At 37.9% G+C, this 17,132-nt stretch overlaps 1 protein-coding gene across 1 annotated transcript in view; it reads left to right on the plus strand.

Moving 5' to 3' along the window:
• Nucleotides 1-17,132, plus strand: part of LOC100556920 (zinc finger and SCAN domain-containing protein 2) — a 44,710-nt gene that overhangs the window by 12,036 nt on the left and 15,542 nt on the right. The gene's annotated exons all lie outside the window — the stretch shown is intronic.

The following is a 17,132-nucleotide window of genomic DNA, read 5'->3' on the forward strand; positions in this document are numbered from 1 at the left end:
ATGAGATTTTTGATTCAAAGTGCGGGAATGGATTTCATGTAGTTATATGTATGTGGGACTGAATTTTCTTGTATGAAATAACTAAGAAATAATCACTGAGAAATAGTTTTCTATTTATTCATGCTTACTAGTTTCTGTGAATCTTTCTTGTCCTATCAATAACATATAAATAATAATCAATCAAAGATGTGTATGTGTGTTTGTGTGTATGAAATGTCCAAAGACATACGGTGTTCCTTAAAATATGTAGGTAAAAATCTAGTTTAACCTGAAGAAAAGGCTTGTTTAGAATTCTGAGTCTCTTTCTGTATGTGATGACATTAATGGAATGATTTTGCACTGAGTCTATTTACAAAGGTCTAAAGGAAAGAATCTGAATGATGATTTCCTTTAGGTCATCTGGTTGGTTGTGATCTTGGAATGTCCTGGCTGAAAATTAATTAGGCAATTTTAATCCATTCAAACAGGGAAGGTTATTCCCACTTAGTATTGGTCTTTTCTCCAGACTGACTAGAAAATAATCTATTAAGATTTTGCAAGAGACATTGGTAATGTAACATGTCTAGAAATGGTCGTATTGGGAAAGACTGTCCTAAAATATAGGATCAGTTCAACTAAGCTTTTGTGAATTATTGGTACCTGTCCTCTGTTTTCTATTACTTTTCATCATTCTTGGCATGACTCAATTTACTTGCTTTTCAAACAACCTTATTATTTAATGGTGGTTGGTATTAATTTGAAAGGCTGTTGAGGAAGGATGAGGTGCTTTCAGGTGGAATATTCACAGATCCTGTCTTAGGATGTATACTGTGTTTGTTAGAATAGGGTATGTGTGGTCTAGAAAGACAGATAGAAAGAAAGAGAAAATTGGGATGGAGTTAGCACACCATTCAAAATAAATATACAAATATTAAAACAGAATTAAATATAAACAGCATTAAAAGATTCACACTTAAAACTATTCAAACATATTTGATGTATAATCAAAGCGAAATTCCAAATGCCTAGCAGCGGATAAGTAACAATAAATCCAATTACATATTCAAAATGGGTTCCGGAGATTTCCTTCTGTGTAGAATGAAGCCAGTGTTGTGCGGTGGATTTGAGTGCATAACTATGACTCTGCAGACCAAGGTTCTGACTGGCCATCAAAACCCACTGGTTGACCATGGATGAGCCACACACTCTCAGCCATGGCAAACCCCTCTGAACAAATATTGCCATAAAAATCCTGTGATGGGATTAGCATGATACGGAAATGACTTGAAATTATTCAACCCAGAGCGGGGCCTTAGATTGGCACAGATTTATCTCAGTGAGTCATTTGGCTCTAAACCTACCGCTCCACCCCAACATCTGTGGCCTGTTGAAAAAAGAAGCGGGTGGAAAGCAGAATGCAGAGGAGACGATATGGGGCGGACAAGGCAAAAGGGGTCATGCAACCCAAACTATGTAAGGAAGTAGTTTACCTAGCTACTCTAGGCAAATTCAAATCTCCAGGGGCAGATGAACTACACCCCAGAGTATTGAAGGAACTAGCAGGAGTCGTTTCAGAACCACTAGAAATAATTTTTGAGGATTCTTGGAGAATGAGAGGTCCCAGCAGACTGGAGGAGGGCAAATGTTCCTATCTTCAAGAAGGGAAAAGGGGATCCAGAGGGTGTTCACAAATTGTTCCTCTTAATCCTGGAAATAAGTGTGTAGTGGAGTGCCATAAGCAGGGTTCGGTCCTGGGTCCAGTTTTGTTCAACATCTTTATTCATGTCTTGGATGAAGGTTTAGAGGGCATGACTTTCAAGTTTGCAGATGACACCAAATTAGGAGGGAAAGCTAATTACTACACAAGACAGAATCAGAACTGAAAACAACCTTAACAGATTAGAGAGTTGGGCCTAAAGCAACAAAATGAATTTCAGCAAAGATAAATGTAAGACACTATACTTAGGCAGAAAAAATAAAATTGAAAGATACAGGATGGGTGAGAATTGACTCAACAACAGTGCATGTGAAAGAGATCTTAGTGGACAACTAGTTAAACATGACCCAACAACGGGATGCAGAAGCTAAAAAACCCAATGGTACTTTGGGCTTTATCAAACCAAGTATAGTATCTAGATCAAGGGAAAAATGACGCCTATGGTAAGACCGGAGCCCTCGGTTAAACCACTGAGCTGTTGAATTTCCTGACCAAAAGGTCAGCAGTTCAAATCCGGGGAGCGGGGTGAGCTCCAGCTATTAGCCCTAGCTTCTGCAACCTAGCAGCTCGAAAACATGCAAATGTCAATAGATCAATAGATACCACATCGGCGGAAAGGTAATTGCACTCCATGCAGTCATGCTGGCCACATGACCTTGGAGGCATCTACGGACAACACCGGCTCTTTGGCTTAGAAATGGAGATGAGCATGAACCCCCAAAGTCAGACACGGCTGGACTTAATATCAGAGGAAAACCTGTACCTTTACCTTTATGGTAAGACCTCACCTAGAATATTGTGCAATTCTGGGCACCACAATTAAACAAATATATTAAGCAGGAAGGTGTCCAGAGAAGGGAGACTAAAACGATCAAAGATCTGGAGACCATGAATCCCTATGAGGAGCGGCTTAAAGAGCTTAGTATGGTTAGCCTGCAGAAGGGAAGGTTGAGAACAGATATTATCACCATGTATAAACATGTGAAAAGGTGTCATAAGGGAAAGGGAGCAGGCTTGTTTTCTGCTGCCCTGGAGATTCGGAGTAATGAGTTCAAATAACAGGAAAGGAAATTTCACTTAAACATTATGAAGAACTTCCTGACCCTATGAGCTGCTCAATAGTGGAACTCTGCCTCGGAGTGTGGTGGAAGTTGTGGTTGTGTGTTTTCAGGGCTGTATGGTCATGTTCCAGAAGTATTCTCTCCTGATGTTTCATCCACATCTATGGCAGGCATCCTCAGAGGTTATGAGGTTGTCTTAGTTTCAGCCTTCCTTTGTATGGCAAACTGCAGGAGCACATGGTCACTTGCCCCTACGGATCGACTGCATTGATCAGGTCTTCCACGTTTGTTAAGATGAGATCAAGAGTAGCCGATCTCCTTGTTGCCTCTTCTACCTTCTGGACCATAAAATTGTCTGCAAGGCAAGTGAGGAATTGGTTGGACTTTGACCTCTTGGCCGAGTTGGTTTTCCAGCAGATATCGGGATAGTTGAAATCGCCCATGACTACTATATCTCTTCTTTGTGCCTGTTTGGTCAGCTGTTGACAGAAGGCTTCATCAAGTCCTTCATCCTGACTCAGAGGTCTGTAGTAGACACCCACGATGAGATCTTTTTGAGTCCCGGTTCTCTAGATTCTTATCCAGATGCTTTCAAGCTGGGTTCCCAGATTATTTATTTATTTACTTCCAGCATTTATATCCTGCCCTTTTCCCCTGAAGGGACTCAGGGCAGCTTACAACAATGTAAGTCTTGCATTTCTTCTGCAATATAACTGCTTTTGACATATAAAGCTACTCCCTCTCCTCTCCTCTTTGTTCCATTTCTGTGAAAGAAGTTATAGCCCTCAATGGCTACATTGAGGTCCCTCATGATCTTCCCTGGCAGTCACGCCTGCCTCAAACAGGCAAGAGTTCTTTCTCCCACTCAAGACATCATTCCCCTGTGGCATAGTGGGTTAAAGCCTTGTGATTTGAAGGTTGGATTGCTGACCTGAAGGCTGCCAGGTTCGAATCCAACCCAGGGAGAGCGCCCCCTCTATCAGCTCCAGCTCCATGCGGGGACATGAGAGAAGCCTCCTACAAGGATGGCAAAAACATTTATTTATTTATTTATTTATTTGCAGCATTTATATTCCGCCCTTCTCACCCCGAAGGGGACTCAGGGCGGATCACATTACATATATAGGCAAACATTCAATGCCTTCCAACATAGAACAAAGACAGGACAAACATAGGCTCCGAGCGGGCCTCGAACTCACGACCTCCTGGTCAGTGTGATTCATTGCAGTGATTCATTACAGCTGCTCTCCAGCCTGCGCCACAGCCCGAGCCCAAAACATCTAAACATCCGGGCGTCTGCAACGTTCTTGCAGACGGCCAATTCTCTCACTCCAGAAGCGACTCGGGTTGCTCCTGACATGAAAAAAAAAAATCGGCCACCCCAAGGCTGTGGAACGACTTGACATTAGAGCTCCAACAGCTAGATCAACTGTTCGAATTTAAGACACAAGTGAAGACCTATCTCTTCCAGGAGCCCTACCCAGACAGTTCTAATGATGGATTTTAAACTTCAACTCCACGTGTTTTTTCTGTATTTCAATATATTTAAATATGTGTATTTTACAGAGTGTTTTTAAATGAGTATGTGTTTTTTTCATATAATTTTTATTAAAGAGAAAAAGATCTATATACATAAAAAGTGGGGGAACAATATGCAGTATAGAAAGTAGGAAGAGAGAAGAAGATAAAGAAATATATATACATGGAAAGTGGGAGAACAATATGTGTATAGAAAAGCCAGAAAGGTAACACACAAAAAAAAAATACACATACACACAGGGATTTTCAGTGACTTCCGCTCTAACTCTTCCTGTAAACAAAAAAAGAGAGTAACACCTTGGTACTATCACTATTAATACTAGTAATAAATTATTTCCCACTTGTATCTTTAAAGTTTCTCCAAGTAATCTTCTAAAAGTGACCAATCTGTTTTTTTCCTTCCTTTACCACTGTTATCTTTTAGTAGAAAGGTTAGTTTATCCATATCTTTTATATCCATTATCTTCATGATCCAATCATTTATATTTGGGGACGTGTCCGACTTCCAGCCTCTAGCAAAAACTATTCTCGCTGCTGTTGATAGGAAAGTGGACAATTTGTCCATATTTGGGTCTGCGAATAGTCCCGGATCAAATATTCCCAAAAGGTAGTATTCTGGTTTCATTGGAAAAAGTTTCTTAAGAATTTTTTGACATTCGGCATGTATCTTTTTCCAAAAATCAGATGTCCTTTTACATGTCCACCATAAATGAAAAAAGTACCTTCATTTATCTTACATTTCCAACATTTGTTGTCCATATTCTTGTACATTCTCCCAAGTTTTGCTGGAGTCATATACCAGCGGTGGAGCATTTTCAAATAATTTTCTTTTCAGTCTGATGCATAAGTATAATTCAGTTTCTTCATCCAGATTTCTTCCCATTCCTTAATTTGTATTGGTCTTCCAATGTTTCTTGCCCACTTTGTCATTGAATTAGTAATTTGTTCTGTTTCGGTAGACCACTCAAGAAGTTTATTATATATTACAGTAATTAATTTTTTCTCTAATTTAATCAATTTTCCCCAAAAATCTTCCTCAGAGAATCCTACTTTAATATCCATATTAAAATATTCTTTGATTTGTAAGTATTGTAACCAGGTAACTTCTTTATATTTCATTTGTATTTCTGTATGTGATTTTAATTGAAGAGTAGGTGTTTTCCCTTTTAGTAGGTCTTTGTATGGGGGCCAGTTAGACCACCCTAATAACCTTCTTTGATTAGCTTCAAGAGGCGATACCCATTTTGGAGTTTTTGTGTAAAAGTTTTTCTTATACTTTTCCCACACCCTCGTTAGTGCTGATCTAATAAAGTGGTTTCCGAAAATGTTCTCTATTTTTGTCTTCCCATACCAGATATACGAATGCCACCCTCTTCTTAAGTCAAAACCTTCTATTGTAAGTACCCTTGATTTGCTAAGTTTTATCCAGTCGCTTATCCAGACCAAAGCGCTTGCTTCGAAGTATAGTTTCAAGTCAGGAACTCCGAATCCTCCCTTTTTCTTGAGATTAGTCATAACAGTGAATTTTATTCTTGGTTTTTTCCCCTTCCAAATAAATTTCGTTAAGTCTTTATTCCAATCCGTAAATATTTTCGTATTTCGAATTATAGGGAGATTTTGGAACAGATAGATCATTTTTGGTAGGATATTCATTTTTATTGCTGCGGTTCGGCCTAATAAAGATAGTTTTAACTTTTTCCAACTCTCCAGTTCCTTCTGTATTTCCTTCCATTTGTTTAAATAATTATTTTGAAGTAATTGATTGTTCTTTGCTGTTATCCATATACCCAAATACTTTACTTTTGATGAAATTTTTAAACCTATTGTTTGTTCCAGTTTTTCCTGATTCTTCTTTGAAATATTTTTAGTCAAGATTGTTGATTTTTTCCTATTTTTAACCCCGCCACTTTTCCAAATTCCTCTATACTTTCAATCCATCTATTTATATTTGATCTAGGTTCTTCAATAATGCAAATTATATCGTCTGCAAATGCTCTTGCTTTGTATTCATGCTTGTCAATTTTTAATCCTTTTAAATCTTTATTGTTTCTAATATTTCTCATTAGAATCTCTAAAGAAAAAATAAAAATTAACGGTGACAGTGGGCATCCTTGTTGGGTCCCTTTGGATATGGGGAATTCATTTGAGAGTTGTCCATTTATCATTATTCTAGCCGATTGTTGGCTATATATTGCTTCAATTGCATTTTGGAATTATAATAATAATAATAAAACCCCGCCACCATCTCCCCAACGGGGACTCGGGGCGGCTTACATGGGGCCATGCCCAAAACAATACAATGTAAACAGCATATAAAAGAACAGCACAACAAAATACAATAAGCAAAACAGTAAATAATATCCATTACAAAATAAAACAAGGAGACAATAAAAACAAGGGCAGACCACATGAACATTAAGTTAAAACTCGGGGTGAGAAAGACATAAAAATAAAAACCACAGCGAACAGGGTCATAAGGGAGTGGGGTATTCTGGAGGATAGATATTAGGGGGAGCAACGGAAAAGAAATATAAAATGGTTACTCTCCAAAAGCACAGCGAAAGAGCCATGTTTTCAAGTCTTTCTTGAAGGCTGCTAGTGTGGGGGCTTGCCTAATCTCCGCAGACAGAGAATTCCACAATCGGGGGGCCACAGCAGAAAAGGCCCTCTCCCTTGTTCCCACAAGGCGGGTCTGGGATATCGGGAGTGGGGACAGGAGAGCTTCCCCTGATGAACGAAGGGATCGTGTAGGCTTGTGATAGGAGATACGGTCACGAAGGTAGGTGGGTCCCAAACCGTTTAGGGCTTTATATGTGATGGTATACACCTTGAATTGGGACCGGAAAATAAATGGCAGCCAGTGGAGCTCCTTGAACAGGGGAGTAGATCTCTCCCTGTAACTCGCCCCCGTAATTAACCTGGCAGCCGAGCGCTGGACCAATTGTAGTTTCCGGGCCGTCTTCAAGGGAAGCCCCATGTAGAGCGCATTACAGTAGTCCAACCTAGAGGTAACTAAGGCATGCACCACCGTGGTCAAGTCAGACTTCACGAGGTATGGTCGCAGTTGGCGCACAAGCTTGAGTTGTGCGAAGGCCCTCCCGGCCACCGCCGACACCTGCGCCTCAAGCGTCAGCGCTGAGTCCAGGAGGACCCCCAAACTGCGGACCTGTGATTTCAGGGGGAGTGCGACCCCGTCCAGCACAGGTTGCCACCCAATACCCCGATCCGACGCGCGACTGACCAGGAGGGCCTCTGTCTTATCAGGATTGATCCTCAGCTTGTTCCTCCTCATCCAGTCCGCCACAGCGGCCAGGCACTGGTTCAGCATCCGAGGGGCTTCCTTGGAGTCAGATGGGAACGAGTAGTGGATTTGCGTGTCATCTGCGTAGAGATGGCAACGCCCTCCAAAACTCCGGATGACCTCTCCCAGCGGTTTCATGTAGATGTTGAATAGCATGGGGGATAGAATAGACCCTTGCGGGACCCCACAGGTCAATGGCCAGGGGTCCGAGCAGGTGTCCCCCAGCTTCACCAACTGGGAACGGCCCTCCAGGAAGGATTGGAGCCACAGCAGAACCGTGCCACCAAGCCCCATCCCAGAGAGCCTCCCCAGAAGGAATTGATGGCCAAAGTCTAATTCTCTAAACAATAATTTTAAAAAATCCCAATTTATATTGTCAAACGCTTTTTCAGCGTCTAATAAAAGTAAAGCCAGTTCTTTTCTTTTAATGTATTTTTATTGAGATCTTTTAATACAATGCTTAAAAACTGGGGGAAAATCACACTTTGGGGAAGGGGGATGTACTGGTAAGGGGAGGGTGGTTAGGGAGGGGGTACTTCATGCAAGAGGGGGGAGAGGAGAGGATAGAAAGGGAGGGGGTATGAGGTGGAATGATTTAAGAGTGTGTATTCTTCATTTGTTTAACTCTGCAGATTTCATCATCAGATGACCATTCCTCTTATGACGAGTGTCCTGATCACTTTTGGGTGTTTCCTTTTTCCTCTTCCAAGAGCTCTAATCTCTATTTCTTTTCCTCTGATTCTAGCATTCTTTGTCTTATGTATTCCTCGAAATTTGACCAATCCGTTTCTTTTATTGGGTTTCCTTGTTGTTTCTTCATTAGGAATGTCAGCTTGTTCATATTCTTTATATCACTTATCTTTATCAGCCACTGGTCTGTTGTAGGTACTTGGTTTGATCTCCAGATTCTTGCAAAAACAATTCTGGCCCCCGTGACTAAATAATTTAAGATCTTTTCTTCGTTTTTTCCTAAGTTCGTGTTAGTCACCCCTATCAGATATAGTTCTGGTCTAAATGGTAAGTCTTTTTTCAATATTTTCCGGGATTCTTTGTGTATTTCTGTCCAATATTTCTTCGTTTTAGCACATGCCCACCACATGTGGAAAAAATTTCCCTCTTTCTCCTGGCATTTCCAGCATTTCTTTCGTTTATCTTTCTTGTAGTGACCTAATTTTTTCGGAGTTATGTACCATCTATATATCATTTTGAACTGGTTTTCTCTAAGATCCGAGGCGTAATTAAATTTCATATTTTTCCCCATAACTTTTCCCATTCTTCGTATAGGATTGGTCTTCCTATATCCCTTGCCCATTGGGTCATACATGTCTTTACATGTTCAGTTTCAGTATCCCATTCCAGTAATTTTTTGTATATTTTTGTAATCAACTTATTTTCCGAGTTCAGAATTTTTTCCCAGTCCGAATCCAAATTCATGAAACCTTTCTGTTTATCTTTGTTGAATTGCTCCTTTATTTGTCTGTAGTGTAGCCATGTTATTTGCGGGGATAATTTCTGTAATTCTTCTTGTGATCTTAAAAGGTAATTGTTATCCTGTCTTATAACCATGTCCTTATATGTTGGCCAGTTCAGTTTTCCTCGTTGTTCCTTCAATATTATTTCTAGAGGCGCTAACCACAGTGGGGTTTTGGGGAACATCCTGTTTCTATATTTTATCCATATCTTGTTCAATGAGTCTCTTATTGTATGGTTTTTGAATGTTCTCGCTTCTTTTTTGTCTGGGGTGCCCCATGTAAATATATGCCAACTAGATTTGAGGTTAAAGCCCTCTAGGTTTAGAGTTTTCTTACTTTTTAGGAGCAACCAGTCTCTTACCCATGTTATTACACAGGATTCATAGTATAGTTGTAGGTCTGGAAGATTCATTCCTCCTCTGGATCTGTCATCTGTAAGATTTTTGAATTTTATCCTCGGCTTTCTTCCTTGCCATACGAATTTCGATATATCTTTTTGCCATTCATGGAAGGGTTTTTGCGTCCTAATGATTGGTAGGTTTTGGAATAGAAATAGCATATTTGGGAGTATATACGTCTTGATCGCTGCTATCCTTCCTAATAATGATAAATCTTGACTATTCCAGCTGTTTAGATCTTTCTTAATTTCTTTCCACTTGCAGTCATAGTTGTTTTTTATAAGATGATTATTGTTTGTTGATATATTTATTCCCAGGTATTTCATCTTGGTTATGATTTTTAAACCTGTTTTCTCAGATAGTCTTCTTTGTCTATCTTCTGTCATATTTTTCGTCATTGCTTGGGTTTTCCCTAAATTTATCTTAAGGCCTGATATTTCGCCGTAGTTCTTCACCTTTCCTATCCAGTTTTCTGTGGTGTTTATCGGGTTTTAATGATGCACATCATATCGTCTGCAAAAGTCCTACATTTATATTTTTGTCCTTGAATTTCCGCCCCCTTTAAGTTTTTGTCTTCCCTGATATGGTTTAATAATATTTCCATGACCGATATAAAAAGAAGAGGTGACAGCGGGCATCCTTGTCTTGTCCCTCTCTGAATCTCTTATTTTCTCCGACTCCAATCCGTTTATTATTATTTTGGCCTCCTGAGAGTTGTAAATTGTTTCTATTGCGTTTTGCATATGTGTTCCAATATCCAATCTTCTTAGTAATTTTTTGAAAAAGAGCCAATTTACACTATCGAATGCTTTTTCTATATCCAATGACAAGAATAGTATTTCTTTCTGTTTTTCCTCTTCATAATATATATAAAACAATATCACTTCTGCAATGCTAATAAGCCAGGCAAGTGGCTAACGAGGAAACTGAGGAAAAGAAAAGAAAAGCCATATATAAATATAATAAAAACTAAAGAAGCAACGTTCACAAGAGAGGATGACATATTGAAGCAATTCAGAAATTTTTTCAGTAACCTCTACAAAAAAGAAAACATAGAAGAGGATAAAATAATAAAATTTCTAGAACAACAAAATCTAACCAGGACCACAGAAGGAACAGAAAAGAGATCTTAATAAAGAAATTACGGATCGAGAAATTAAAAACGCAATTAAAAATTTGAACTCTCAGAAGGCGCCAGGTCCAGATGGACTGACTGCCGCATATTATAAAACATTTGAGGAAATTCTTACTCCACATTTAAAAATTATCATGAACCAAGCAATGTCAGAATGCAAAATCCCACAGACCTGGAAGCAAGCAACGATAACAATGATCCATAAAGAGAATTCGCCAGACACTAATATGAAAAGCTATAGACCTATCTCATTGTTGAATGTGGACTACAAACTATTTGCAAGCATATTAACAAACAGATTAAAAGATTTTTTGAAAACCTGTATAAAAGAAGAACAATCAGGATTTCTACCCCAACGAAAAACAAGTGATAACATCAGAACGATCTTAGATCTAATCGAGTAAAGCCAGTTCTTTTTGATGATGATGTTCGTAATATTCCAGGGTATCTACTATAATTCTTACGTTGTCCTTAATGCTTCTGTTCGGGAGAAAGCCTGTTTGGTCCTCTCCTATCCATTCCTTTAGAAAATTCCTTAATCGACTGGCTAGGATATTTGAAAAAATTTTGTAATCCGTATTTAATAAGGATATTGGACGATAATTTGCAACCTCTTCTAGATCCGCACCTTCTTTTTTTAACATTACTATTTCGGCTTTCTTCCACGTGTCCAGAATTTCTTTATCCCTTAGTGCCGCATTCATTAGTCTTTTCAAAAACTGGACAGTCTCTTCTTTCATAACTTTATAAAAATTGGCTGAATACCCATCCGGTCCTGGTGATTTGTTTATTTTTAAATCTTTTATAGCCTTGATAATTTTCTCTTCTGATATTTCTCTGTTTAGTGCTTCTCTTTGTTCATCAGATATTTTGGGGAGATTTTGTTTACATAAAAATTCCGTTATTTTTCCTCTATCTATTTTGTCTTCTGTATATAAATGTTGGTAATAGTCCTTAAAATGTTCCAGAATATCTTTATCTGTAACCAACAGTTTTTCCCCAGCTTTAATTTTGGAAATATGTTATGATTGTCTTTTCTTCTTAATTTGTCTGGCAAACCACTTCCCTGTTTTATTAGCGTTTTCGAAATTATTTTGCTTTACGTATTTCATTTGTTTCGCCAATTGTTCCAATTCCAAATTATTTAACTTTTTTGTATAGATATCCAATTTGTTTTTAGTTTTACTATCCTTAGGGTTACTTTTCAGTTGAGATTCCAGTAGTCCAATCTCTCTTTTAATGTCATTCAGTTTCTTATCTTTCCACTTCCTTTTCCTAGAATTTTGCTGTATTAGATGGCCTCTCATAACCGCCTTGTAAGTATCCCAAACAGTTTGCATTTTTACTTCTTCTGTATCATGAATTTTAAAAATCCTTAGTTATATTCTTATTTTTAAGCACATCCTCTTCCAATTTTATTAAGTTGTTATCTAATCGCCATTTCCAATTTTGTCTTTTATAATTAATAATCATCTCTAATGCATTATGGTCCGAAATATCGCTGGGAAGAATTTGAATTACTCCAATTTTTGTGGAAAGTGTTTTTGAAGTCCAAATCATATATATCCTCGACCAACTCTGATGTCGATTTGAATAAAAGGTGTAATCCTTCTGATTTTTATTTCGTTCTCGCCATATATCTTCCAGTCCTAATTCTTCTTATAACAAGATAACGTTTTTAGGTAAGGTACCTATTTCTTCCTTTATTCTTTTTGATTTTTGATAAGTTTTGTCCAATTTAACATTTATTACCCCGTTGAAATCTCGTAACATAATTATATAGTCATATTCGTCTTGGGTTATTTTTTCTTTCAAGTCTTTTACGAATTGTGTTTTAGCTCCATTTGGGGCATAAATATTACAAATTAATACATTATTACAGCCAATCTTTGTCTTTACACCAATCATGCGCCCCTCTTGGTCTTTAAATTTTAATTCCGATGGTAGAGTTTCGTCTACATAAAGGACTACACCTCTTTTTTTTTCTTCTGCCGAGGAAAAAAATTCGTTCCCTAATTTTTTTTGTTTTAGATATGTAGAATGTTTTCGAGCAATGTGGGTTTCTTGCAATGCTATTATGTTATACTTCCCTTTACTAATCTTATTAAAGAACCTTTTTCTTTTATTAGGTGAATTCAGACCATTGGTATTGTTTGAGTAGCATTTTATTTGTTTTTCAAAATCACTCATCATCTATTTTTTTGTCTTTATCCAAATCATCGAGGTTTCCATCATCATCCTCATCATCATCTGTCAACTGCGCGCCTGCTTCTAGTGGTTCGCCCTCCGGAGAGTAAAATCTACGTTTCTTTGGTTTCTTTGTGCTTGGGGATGGTGGTGGTGACTTGGCTTCTTTCATTTCTTTTCCCTTGTTTAACTTCTTCAAAAAATATTTCGCTTTTTCTTCTGATGTTAGCCAATATTTATAGGTAACCATGACCCCTTCATACTTCTCCCATCTGTATCTTATTTGTCTTTTTTTTAGCTCATCCGTTAAAAAATATTTGCGACGTCTATCTAGGGTAGCAAGTGGGTATTCCTTTAATACTGCTATTTTCGTATCTTTATAATAAATTGGGTTCTTGCTGTTTTGTTTTAATACTTCATTCCTGATTCTTCTTTTGACAAAATACACAATAGTATCCCTGGGGACTTTATTCCTCTTAGCATAGTTGGTTTGCACACGAAAGGTATGATCAGTTTCTCCATCTATTTCTTGCTCTGTACGCTCCAAGCATTTAGCAATTAGTTGGACCATTATTTGTCTTATATTTTCCGAAACTTGTTCTTTTATGTTTCTGAATCTTAACTGGAATTCTTTTTCGTTAATGTCAAACTTTTCTTGTAATTTTTCCAGCCTTTCATTTTTAATAGTAAGTGCTACCATCTTTTGTTGCACATTAGTTTGAATTTTATCTCTTTTAGCATTTTCCATTTTTATTTCCTTGATATCCCCTATAGCCTCTGTCAGTTCACTTCTAAATCTCCCTATTTCTTCTTTAATTTCTTTTTTCATTTCCGACATTTCTTCTTTGTTTTTGTTGTACTTCTTGTTTCTCTGCCATCTCCTGTATATCTTTTCACAGCTCGTTCATCAGGCAATCCTGTTTCTGAGAAATTTTCTGAATTTCCCGCATCAGGTCATTCATATTTGTGTCTCCAGACAGAGAGCTTCTTCTTCCCAAATTGGGGTTTGGCAAACTTGGTAAGCTCTTAATGTCTTTTGGCTTAGTAGATGTCATTGTCTTTATCTTTCCTTATTTATATTTATTGATGTCTTCTCTTTCGCAGGCCTCAAAAGGGTCTTTCACTTATTTCCCTCTTGTTCCAGATGTCTTAATGTTCCATGCAGTATTTCCACACTCTCCCACAAATTAGGGTTGCACCTTTAGTTTCCTTTAACTTTAAAACCAAGGATTTTAAACTTGCACCTTTGTTATTTTCTTTAACTTTAATCCAGTCAACGCACCATCCAATGTTCCTTCTCTCTTTTTATTCTTCCTTTCTCCACCGTCGTCTAGTGTCCGCTGTCCCACTGTCCCACTGTCCTTGTTATCCTCGTTGTCCTCACTGTCTCTCAAACATTCATCTGTTCGTTAGTCTTCATTATGGTTATTATATTCTTCTTATTTACCCCTCTTTATTTAAGTTATTTAAGTTTTAATCACCTCCCCCCTTTTAGTTCCAATTAATACAAAGTTGATAATATCATATAATTAATTAGGTCGGGAGGGGATCCTTAATTTTCTGGTAATCCACTGATATCGTTCCGTTTTTATTTTTAAAATTGATTATTCGCAGTTACCTGCCACTCTAGATCGCTCTTTCTCACTGGTTCCTGTTGTCCCAAGTCCTCCCAGTCCGATTTTTATAAATTCCGAGTCACTTCCTTCTCCTTTCTTTCCTTCCACGTTTCCCTTCGTCAGTCTAGGGTTTCGTTAGCCAGCTCTTTGGTGTGAGCTCTTCCACTCCTTTCCTCCCCACCAAATTTGTTTCCAAGGGGGCGGATTTCCTAGGGCACCATCTCTAGTTTCCTTCCTTTTCCCAGAGCGCCACGAGGCTTTTTTGTTTTGGAAGAAGGGTATCAGTGTAGTCAAAATAGTCTGGATTTCAAGGTCAGTCAGTCAAATTTATGAGTTTTCCATTCTGGAGCCGTTACACAGACCCCTTTATATTTGTTAAGAATACCAATATTAAACGATTTAATTGCATATAATAAATACCCTCCGGGATATTATTGTTCAATCTGTACTGGCTTCTTTGTTGCACATTTAATCCCGTCGGTTTTATAATCTTATCTTGTCTGCTTCTATCTCCTATTAAATAATAATCTGACCAATATCTCATTAAGCATAGCTGATAATATTTTGAGAGCTAAAGGAAATATATTTCTGGATTTTTCATCCATTCATGTATTCTGGTTAATGCAAATATTTCCTATCATATATATTCAGGGTTAAAAATACATATAATTGAGATTTTTGATTCGAAGTGCGGGAATGGGTTTCATGTAGTTATATGTATGTGGTACTGAATTTTCTTGTATGAAATAACTAAGAAAGAATCACTGAGAATTTGTTTTCTGTCTATTCATGCTTACTGGTTTCTGTGAATCTTTCTTGTCCTATCAATAACATATAAAAAATAATCAATCAAAGGTGTGTGTGTGTGTTTGTGTGTATTAAATGTCCAAAGACATATGGTGTTTCTTAAAATATATAGGTAAAAATCTAGTTTAACCTGAAGAAAAGGCTTGTTTAGAATTCTGGGTCTCTTTCTGTATGTGATGATATTCATGGAATGATTTTGCACTGAGTCTATTTGCAAAGGTCTAAAGGAAAGAATCTGAATGATTTTCATCTGTTTGGTTATGAGCTTGCAATGTCCTGGCTGAAAATTAATTAGGCAATTTTAATCATTCAAACAGGGAAATGAGGTTATATTAGTATTGCTCTTTAAAGCAACTTTCCTCAACCTTGATCTTTTCTCCAGACTGACTAGAAAACAATCTATTAAGATTTTGCAAGGGTTATTGCTAATGTAACATGTCTAGAAATTGTCATATTGGGAAAAACTGTTCTAAAATATAGGATCCGTTCAACTAAGCTTTTGTGAATTATTGGTACCTGTCCACTGTTTTCTATTACTTTTCATCATTCTCGGCATGACTCAATTTACTTGCTCTTCAAACAACCTGATGTTTTAATAGTGGTCAGTATTAATTTGAAAGGCTATTGAAGAAGGATGAGGGGATCCAACCAATTACCTTACATTCAGCCTGATATCAATACCATGAAAGATTCTGGAACAGATTGTTAAGAAGGCAGTCTGTGAACACTTAGAAAAGAATGCTATGATCACTAAAAGTGAACAAGGATTTTTTCCAAAACAAGTCATGGTAGACTGATCTTATTTCATTTTTTGATAAAGTTGCAAGCTTGGTAGATGCAAGGAATGCTGTGGATGTAGTATATCTGGATTTCGGTGAGGCCTTTGACAAGGTCCCCCGTGATCTTCTTTCAAATATCGTATTAGAATTCAGGCTAGACTAATACTACTGTTGGGTGGATTTGTTATAGGTTAAGTGACCGAATCCAAAGGGTGTTCACCAATTGTTCCGCTTTATCCTGGAAATAAGTGTCTAGTGGAGTGCCATAAGCACCACTACTCTAGATCAAGGGAAAAATGGGGCCTATAGTAAGACCTCGCCTACAATACCATGCAATTCTGGGCATCACAATTCAATAAGTATATTAACAAGCTGGAACATGTCCAGAGGAGGGAGACCAAAACAATCTGGAGACCATGCCCTACAAGGAGCAGCTTAAAAAGTTGGGTATGTTTAGCGTGCCAAAAAGAAGTTGAGAGGAAACATGATCACTGTCGTGCCATTAAAGAAATCCTAATTACCTGTCTGCTTCATAGCCTCCTGCACCCTGACCTTTTAAGGATCTTCTGAGGGGCAAAGCCTTAGCCCTGTCCCTTCTGCTCTTATGAAGTTGAAGGGGCAAAGATGCAAAAGGTACTCCTTCAATCCAAAGTCGAAAATACTAGCCTCCCTCCAGTGGAAAGGGCGAGGAAGGATGCTATGAAAGTTGGATCTTCAAACTGAAAGAAGCTGTTTATTGCATGGCCATAGCAATAACGACAAAATTTATTTTTATTTACAACATTTTTACTCTGCCTTTCTCACCCGAAGGGACTTAAGGCAGCTTACAACAACTGGCAAAATTCAATGCCCCAACAAAATCAATAAAAATCAACAATACATTTGAACAATTAACAGTAATTAATAAAATCACATTATACAAGCTTAAAAACATATAATTACTTAATTCCATTCTTCCAAAAACCTTGCACGTAGACCTTAGTTCAGACCATGTTAAATATGTTTACTCATTAAATGCTTGCACACAAAGCCATGTCTTTACATTCTTCCTAAAGACCAAGAGAGTTGGGGCCTGCCGGATGTTATGGGGGAGAGTGTTCCACAGACAAGGAGCCACCACTGAGAAGGCCCTGTCCCTCGT

Source organism: Anolis carolinensis, chromosome 2 (genome assembly GCF_035594765.1).
Source record: "Anolis carolinensis isolate JA03-04 chromosome 2, rAnoCar3.1.pri, whole genome shotgun sequence".
NCBI classification, from domain to species: Eukaryota; Metazoa; Chordata; class Lepidosauria; order Squamata; family Dactyloidae; genus Anolis; species Anolis carolinensis.